This window comes from Corythoichthys intestinalis, chromosome 9, assembly GCF_030265065.1.
Source record: "Corythoichthys intestinalis isolate RoL2023-P3 chromosome 9, ASM3026506v1, whole genome shotgun sequence".
Classification (NCBI taxonomy): Eukaryota; Metazoa; Chordata; class Actinopteri; order Syngnathiformes; family Syngnathidae; genus Corythoichthys; species Corythoichthys intestinalis.
This window is the reverse complement of record NC_080403.1, coordinates 3278952-3288348: the sequence shown is the minus strand read 5'-3', so window position 1 is coordinate 3288348 and position 9397 is coordinate 3278952. Positions and strand designations below refer to the sequence as shown.

The 9397-nt window shown below is 38.8% G+C and overlaps 1 long non-coding RNA gene across 2 annotated transcripts; it reads right to left on the bottom strand.

Annotated features, from left to right (window-relative positions):
• Window positions 1-3616: 3616 nt before the first annotated feature.
• Window positions 3617-7651, bottom strand: LOC130921198 (uncharacterized). Of its 2 annotated transcripts, XR_009064306.1 has the most exons (5): window positions 6299-7650; window positions 6168-6229; window positions 5684-5787; window positions 4323-4507; window positions 3618-4260 (listed from the first exon to the last, which is right to left on the bottom strand). It is a non-coding gene; the product is annotated as an uncharacterized LOC130921198 (long non-coding RNA). The 2 variants fall into 2 exon arrangements; XR_009064305.1 differs by having other exon boundaries at window positions 3617-4507; window positions 6299-7651.
• Between the last annotated feature and the right edge of the window lie 1746 nt (window positions 7652-9397).

The window sequence follows — 9397 nt, the reverse complement described above, 5'->3', positions numbered from 1 at the left end:
GTGTCGTTCTTGTCCCACTTCAACTGCATCGGAAATGGCAACGACAACAGGTTATGGGCCCAGACGAGATGCTGGAAGCCGGTGGTTAAGACTGTGTTTTGATGGAGAAGAAACGAATTACGAACTGTGGGAGGAAAAATTTATGGGACACATGCAGCTGCAGGGGCTGAAAGACGCAATCCTGCATGAGCCAGACACATCCGCTGAGGACTTCGACGCAGAAATGTACGAAGAAAAGGTTCAGTGCGCATACGCCGAATTGGTCCAGTTCCTTGACGACAAGAGTCTCTCCCTAGTAATGAGGGACGCCGAAGGAGACGGGCGAAAAGCCTTGGCGATACTGCGGAGTCATTACGCAGGTAAAGGCAAGCCGCGAGTGATCAGCTTGTATACAGAACTAACTTCCCTCCATAAGGGGATCAATGAGACGGTCACAGACTATGTCCTCAGGGCGGAAAAGGCCATTACAGCACTGCGAAAGGCGGAAGAGACGCTCAGTGACGGACTTCTAATTGCGATGATTCTAAAAGGATTGCCGGAGTCATTCAAACCGTTTAGCGTCTACGTAACCCAGAGTGATGACGTCATGACGTTTGCCGATTTTAAAACCAAGTTGAGAGGTTTTGAAAGTACGGAGAAGTTGGGCTCTAATGCAACCGATGATGGCGTGATGAAAGTGACTGGCTCAAGTCCTGGATAGTGACGAGATTTGTCGTTCACTTGAGCAAACGAATCCATTCCGGTTCGTTCAGTAAAAAGATTCGTTCAAACAAATCGTTCAACGAATCGTTCGCCCCCCTCATCTCCCTCCCCGCCCAAACGAATCGTTCGGTTACTGAACGGGAAGTGACGTTGCCGAACGAATCACCAAAGACCGCTTCGCAGTATAACTGAACGGGAAGTGACATTGCTTGGTCCCTCCCTCTCTTCCACATTGACCACTCGTCGTAGTTTCAGAAATGAGTGACAGGCGGTATCATTCTGCTTTCACAGACAGCCTCGTCTCCCTCCTGCTGCTGCAAAAGCGAGGGAGAACTTCCGCGTCGTCTGTCCTAGTTCTATGGGCTCAAAGTCATGGCTCGTGCTTGCATTTCGATTTAGGACACGGTTAAACATTTTCCTTTTGTGAGGGGAGTAGGGGGCGGGGGTGCACGGACTTTCTTTAGCAGGTTCTTGATCACACATACAATCACATATACAGCATGTTTGCTGTCACGAAAATAAAAATACATCGAAAGTTTAATTTCTGAATATGGAACGACCAACACATCATATTTACATCTCGCTCTGTTGTATTTTTGTTTTTTTAGTATTAAGATGATCGTGTTGAATTTTTGCACTGGTATTAATAAATAAAATAATCCGGTCAGCTCCCCTGTCTCCCCGCATCTCAGATCGTCAAATGCTGACGAGAAATAATTGTTTGCTCTTTACGATGTCGCCTTTCTACTCTCATTAGTCTGTTAAGAAAAATGTAGACATATTGCGACATCTCCCGTGTCCGCGTGCTTTGTTTTTTGGGCGCTTGAGTAGCACATGATGGACGGATTGACATAATTTGTCAAACCAACCAACACCTGACACGAAGAAAAAAAAAAAAAAACACTCGGAAAAAAATTACATGTATATACAGTTTCATTGCAAATCAGTATTATGGTGATCATACTGTTTTTTTGCACTGGTATTAATAAATAAAATAATCCGGTCAGCTCCCCTGTCGTCCCCGCATCTCAGATCGTCAAATGCTGACGAGAAATAATTGTCAGCTCTTTACGATGTCGCCTTTCTACTCTCATTAGTCTGTTAAGAAAAATGTAGACATATTGCGACATCTCCCGTGTCTGCGTGCGTTGTTTTGGGCGCTTGAGTAGCACATGATGGACGGATTGACATAATTTGTCAAACCAACCAACACACGACACGCTGACACGAAAAAAAAAAAAAAAAAAACACTCGGGAAAAAATTGACATGTATATACAGTTTCATTGCAAATCAGTATTATGGTGATCATACTAAATATTTTTTCTGTGCACATATGAGGTAAATATCGCTGCCATGAAGCCTCCATATAGTGACAGTTCTCTGCCCGCTTCATATGGGGGGCCGTTAGGGACATAATTCAGGATTACCTTTCACACACACTTATCAAACGTTCTCACACACTCTATTGAAACATTTTCTGCGCACGTATAGATGTGAGATTCTCGCACGCATACATGTGATATTCACGCACACATACATACGAGACGCGTGCACGAATACATGTGAAATATTTTTTGCGCACGCATATATATGAAATCCTTGCACGCTTACATGTGAGACCCGCGCGCGCATATATATGAAATCCTTTCACGCTTACATGTGAGACCTGCGCGCGCATGTATATGAAATCCTTTCACGCTTACATGTGAGACCAGCGCGCGCGCATATATATGAAATCCTTTCACGCTTACATGTGAGACCAGCGCGCGCGCATATATATGAAATCCTTTCACGCTTACATGTGAGACCAGCGCGCGCATATATATGAAATCCTTTCACGCTTACATGTGAGACCAGCGCGCGCGCATATATATGAAATCCTTTCACGCTTACATGTGAGACCAGCGCGCGCGCATATATATGAAATCCTTTCACGCTTACATGTGAGACCAGCGCGCGCGCATATATATGAAATCCTTTCACGCTTACATGTGAGACCAGCGCGCGCGCATATATATGAAATCCTTTCACGCTTACATGTGAGACACTCACGCGCATGAATGTGAAATCTTTGCGCTTATACATGTGAGACACTTACGCGCATACATGTGGAATACTTTTTGCGCACGCACACATGTGAAACAATATTTTGGGTGCCATGTTTGTACTACATGTCGAATCCATTTTGACTGGGAGTGGATGGAAAGGAAGATCGGATGTCTAACACTGTCATTACCAGCCGTGAAGTTAAAGCTGGCAGTATTTTTATGCTCCTAAATGTTTCCCATTCAGGAACAGCTCTAACTGTCAACACGTTGCAAAAATGAAACCTGGGTGGCTCAGGGTGCGTCATTGAGATTCGGCGTCTGTTGTTGTACGGCTGGCGCTGCATTAACTTACCATCACTTCCAGCGAATGTCGACGGAACGCGGGTCCAGAGCATAGCTGCAATCAGCACGAAGTACCGCAAAATATTTGCATAAATATATAGAAATAATGTATATATATACACATACATATATACACACATACACTATACAGGGTGATGAAAAAAAGAATGGGCCAAAACCATTGCGGTAAATTGGGGGGGCAATAACTACATTGACACAAGTATTGTATATTTTTGTTTTTATTTCATGCTTTACAAGTGCTCAATGTGACCACCAGCAGCATCACGGACAATCAAGCTGATATGACTAAATTTGTTAACTTACTTGATAAAGAGACTTTCTTATCAAATTAACAATTTAATTAATCATTTCAGTCTATGTCAATGATTTTGAAAGGAATAAATGTGTGATTTTGGCACATTGTTTTTGAATCACCCTGCACATACACACATACATCATATGTACAAACATAAATTATATATACAAACATTCCTCATATATAATTATATTATGTACATATAATATGTGGTCAATAAACCTTACTGCGACATTTTATTCTTATACTTTAACACTGTCTTGCATCTGTGAATAAACACAATTTGCACTTCAGTCTACAAGGCATATATATTTGGCAATTGGAAACAAGGTGGGATGGTTTTTTTTATTTCAAAACAGTTCCAATGGACTTCTTCAAATCTGAAATTTTACCTTTTTCATCAGTCATATGCAAACTGATATTGACAATCAAACCACACTCGGTATAGTAGCTTAAGATCCATTTTTATATACATATTCAGTAACTTAAGTACTGTGGAGGGGGGGGACAAGTTAGTCCCTCACATGCCGTTTTACTGAATTCTCATCCCACATGCAAAACAAACATTATTTCTTTTACACATTTTAAACAACGAACCAACCACAACAATATTGCACTCAAACCAGTGTGGATAAAATAATGATTTGTTGTAGTGTGGGACATTTCCAACACCGTATATCCTGGTCTGCTCGCGTTGTCGTAGCGGAACTGTTGCCCCGATGCGAGGCTAGCTGCAAAGGCTACCCCAAGATGCATCGGCGTGCCCGGGCATCAGTCTCGGGGTTCCCGCGCAGCGTGCGAAAACTCTACCACCGAGCCACCAATACTTGCAATGGAAGACGGGCAGCACGCTGAAATGATTAATCACAGGGTACACAAAGAGACAGACGACCATTGGCACCCACATTCATACCGTCACTGAGTGGCAATTTATCCTGTGCTTCTCTTTGTCGATATCAGCAGGTAACCTGGACTCGTCCGGATACTGGCCTCCATTTAAATGTGCCAAAAGCCGGAGGAACAGTTGACGCCCACTTCAATTGTGTCATAAGCTACAATGTAGCTTATTGGTCAAACTAACGTCTTTTCCTCCACGACCTTAGAAAATAAAAGCAGGCAAATTAGGTTAAAGAGGAAAAAAGGTGATTATACAAAAATAAACAGGTCCATGACCCATATTTATATTATATATGTATTTATACTTTTAAGAATATTGCCAAACTTGACTGATCCTTCATACAAGTAAATACACTGCCAATGGGAAAACCCATTGGCAGTGTATCAAATACTTGTTCTCCCCACTGTATATATCCCTTCTGTCGCACTAACGTATTATTTGGAAAAGGCCCAATAATGAATCGTAATATGCAGCCCTTTTACACTGTCTACTAAAATACCGTGTACACTCATAACTGAGAACCTCACACAACTACACAAGTCTTTTTTTTTTTCCCGAAAGTAATGCTAAAAATAATAGAATTTTCCAAAAATTACATTTCGGTATAAAAAATGATAGAGAAATACACACTATTATTTCTAGATTCATTTAACAGTTTTATCCAGGAAAAAAATGATTGGAAAGATTTGGTGTTATACATTGCTGCACACTTTTTAAAAGATAATACATTTCCTATGAATATTCAGAAACATTTTCAAAAAGGTAAGGCCACTTAGAACCCCAGAGGTATTGATATGTTGGTGAAAAAAACAAAAACTTGTAAAGACATAACATGATTTTTTTTTTTTTTTTTTTTTTTTAAGGGTTGGAAAGGATATTTTTAACGTTTAATTTTTTAAAACCAAAGACAGAGACTTGTCACAGATAGCTTTGTTACAATGTAATAAAAAAAAAAAAAAGCAAGTCTGGTAGTTTTCAGATAAATTGCTATCGTTATTAATGCATGTGATAGAATATTTTATCCAAGCAATAATTTGCTCATCCCACTAGTAATTTCTTTTGCTTATGTGAACAAGAATTTTGTTTTGATGTTACTAAGTATGGAATAGTAATATACACAGGTTCAACTCAAGGAGCAAGGGCAGCTAGTAAGAAAATACAACAACAACATTTATTCAAAGTACTACAGAACTCACAAAATCATATAATCCCCAAAATATACACAAACTATCTAAATAAAAAATATTGAATTTGAACAGTCCCTTCAAAGTCTTTTGCTGCTGTGCCTCAATGTCTGTTGTACTATTCAGTGTATGTGTGTACTATCGGGATAGTGTGACTGTATATTGTGTGAAGAATTTTGTAGTGAAGGTGACCTTATCTGCTTTGGGTGATGCTCCAACAGTTGGCTGAAGTTGAAAAAAATTGGTCCTCAATCCCTCATTGAATCAGGCCGAATCCTCCTTGACATCAATTCTGTCTGTCAGATGTAGATCCAGCAATTAAAAACAAACAATCTGCATATCAAGAACTTAATTTTCAACCAACCATAGAATGTACAGCATGGCAAGTATAACCTACGATACTGGTCAAAATTGGTCGTTTCCCACATTTAACTATTTGTTCATGAATTGTACAGTGACTGATACTAGCCCACCTATCGATAATACTTTCCAAAAATGCATCAACATACAACATTAACTTATTTGTATTTGAAAAAATAACATCTTACTATATTTCCAATTTCCTCCAATTGTTTTTTAGACAAAGAAAAGACACAATATCTTGTAACTCAACTCTACAGGAAAACGTGTCTATGACATATCCTCTTGCATAGTAGCATAAAGCATAGCAACTCACCAGACACTTGTATCACACAGAACTCAGATGTAATTCGCTGATTAGAGCAGTCTGGAACTCGTCTGCAACAAAATCAACCTTTTATGGTTTCGCGTACATGAAATTGAAATATGTTTTTTCGAAACCATTACCAGTTTTTCTTTGGTTTGAAAGAGGTCGCGCTAGCGTTAGCGTTTTCTCCATTAGCGTTCATAGCATCTTCATTTCCCAAAATGCAACGCTCATATACCTGGTTTTAGTGCAATGCAAGATCATATAATGCCATCTAGTGGACGTTTTAACTAACAGCAGTCATCAAAAATACAGTTTTAAATAAAAACCATAAACTATACCTTTATCAGTGTTCCACTTCATTATAGAATGTAGGCTAGTACTGAATGTGTGTGAATATGTAGTTCGATTTCATCCCTGCTGACCCTTATATCGATTATAATTTGATGTTGATGAGGCCGCACAATACTTTGGACTTCCTTACAATCTCAGCCAAGTAACATCTTGAAACATATTTATTCAGACAGGCTTTCTTCCTCATAATTCCATTATTCTTTTTAATTTAACATTGTTGTGGGTTTTATCTGTATGTGTGTATTTTAACTTATTTTTTACCTTTTACCTTGTACGGCAATCTTGAGTGTCCTGAAAGACACCTAAAAATAAAATGTAATATTATTGTTGTTGTTTTTTAATGCCACGTTTAAAACACACAATATAATTTATTCAATAATGCTAAAAAAATCTTAAACTTTATTTAGATCTATCTTTATCAAGCTTAAAATATATGTGCTAATGAAAATATCTTGCTTTCTTGATTATTCAACCATTCAATTTATTATAATTCAATGGCATGCATCAATGTGGATACTTATAATTACCCCCATACTTATAATTACCGAGACTTATGTCTGATAGCTTTTTAAGTCATACGTATCTGTACAGATGTTTTCACATGCATTTATACGAACGTTTGACCAAGGAATGTGAGATATTTTTCAGTCTTATGTGTGAGAGGTTATTCACTTGTGTGTATAAGAGGCTCTCAGTAATGAGACTGCACAGAATCTCACTTGTGTGTAGAAGAGCATCTCACAAATGACAGTGCACGGCATTTCAGTAGATAGTATACGAGGCATTTTATAGTAGGAAGCTGTACTGGTCCTTTTCAAAATAAAAGTATTTACGGCGGAAGCGATATATTTTTACTTGTATAAAGCATCATTCAAGCTTGGCAACATTCTTAATAGAATAAATACATATATATCATCTAAATATGTGTCGTGGACCTTTTTTTGGTGTGTAAAATCACCCTTTTCCTATTTAACATAATGTGCCTGCTTTTATTTTGTAAAATCGTGAGGGGGTGACGTTAGTTTGACCAATAAGCTACATTGTAGCTTCTGACGCAATTGACGTGGGCGTCGACTGTTCCTCCGGTGTTTGGCCCATTGAAATGGAGGCCTCGGGACGCTATTGTGGACGAATCCAGGTTTCTTACCGATTTCGACCAAGGAAGCGCGGGATGAATTGTCACTCAATGACGGTATGAATACGATGTGGGTGCCAATGCTCGTCTGTTTCTTTGTGTTCCCTTTGATTATTCATTTCAGCGTGCCGCCCGTCTTCCATTGCAAGTATTGGTGGCTCGGTGGTATAGTTCTCGCACGCCGCGCGGGCACTCCGAGACAGATGCCCGGGCACGCCGATGTATCGTGGGGTAGCCTTTGCAGCTAGCCTAGCATCGTGGAACCAGTTCTTCAACGACAACGCGAGCAGACCTGGATATACGGTGTTGGAAATGTCCCACACAACAACAAATAATTTTTATTATATTTATTTATACCACACTGGTTTGAGCGCAGTATTGTTTTGGTTGGTTTGTTGTTTAAAATGTGTAAAAGAAATAATGTTTGTTTCGCTTCTGAGATGAGAATTCAGTAAACAACATGTGAGCTACTAACTTGCCCCATCCCCAGTACTTAAGTTAATGAGTATGTATATAAAAATGTATCTTTAACTTTAACTACTACACCGAGTATGGTTTGATAGTCAATATCAGTTTGCATATGATTGATGAAAAAGGTAAAATTTCAAATTTGAAGAAGTCCATTGGAACTGTATTTTGAAATATTAAAAAAAATAAAAGTGTTGCACCCCCCACCTCGTTTCCAATTGCCAAATAAATATGCCTTGGAGGCTGAAGTGCAAATTGTGTGTTTATTCACAGATGCAAGACAGTATTACAGTTTATGAATAAAATGTCGCAGTATAGTTTATTGACCGCATATTATGTGTACATAATTTTATATAGTGAATATGTATATAATATGTTTATATATATATATATGATGTATGTGCAGGGTGATTAAAAATCAATGTGCCAAAATCATCACGCATTTATTCATTTCAAAATTATTGAAATAGACTGAAATTATTACATTTTTAATTAAATAAAGTACTTACTTTTTTTTTTTTTTTTTTTTTTACTTTAACAAGTAAGTAATCTTAACGAATTAAGTCATATCGGCTTGATTGTGATGCTGCTGGTGGTCACATTGAGCACTTGTAAAGCATGAAATAAAAACAAAAATATACAATACTTGTGTCAATGTAGTTATTGCCCCCCCAATTTACCACAATGGTTTTGGCCCATTCTTTTTTTCATCACCCTGTATAGTGTATGTGTGTATATATGTATGTGTATATATATACATTATTTCTATATATTTATGCAAATATTTTGCGGTACTTCGTGCTGATTGCAGCTATGCTCTGGACCCACGTTCCGTCGACATTCGCTGGAAGTGATGGTAAGTTAATGCAGCGCCAGCCGTACAACAACAGACGCCGAATCTCAATGACGCACCCTGAGCCACCTAGGTTTCATTTTTGCAACGTGTTGACAGTTAGAGCTGTTTCTGAATGGGAAACATTTAGGAGCATAAAAATACTGCCAGCTTTAACTTCACGGCTGGTAATGACAGTGTTAGACATCCGATCTTCCTTTCCATCCACTCCCAGTCAAAATGGATTCGACATGTAGTACAAACATGGCACCCAAAATATTGTTTCACATGTGTGCGTGCGCAAAAAGTATTCCACATGTATGCGCGTAAGTGTCTCACATGTATAAGCGCAAAGATTTCACATTCATGCGCGTGAGTGTCTCACATGTAAGCGTGAAAGGATTTCATATATATGCGCGCGCGCTGGTCTCACATGTAAGCGTGAAAGGA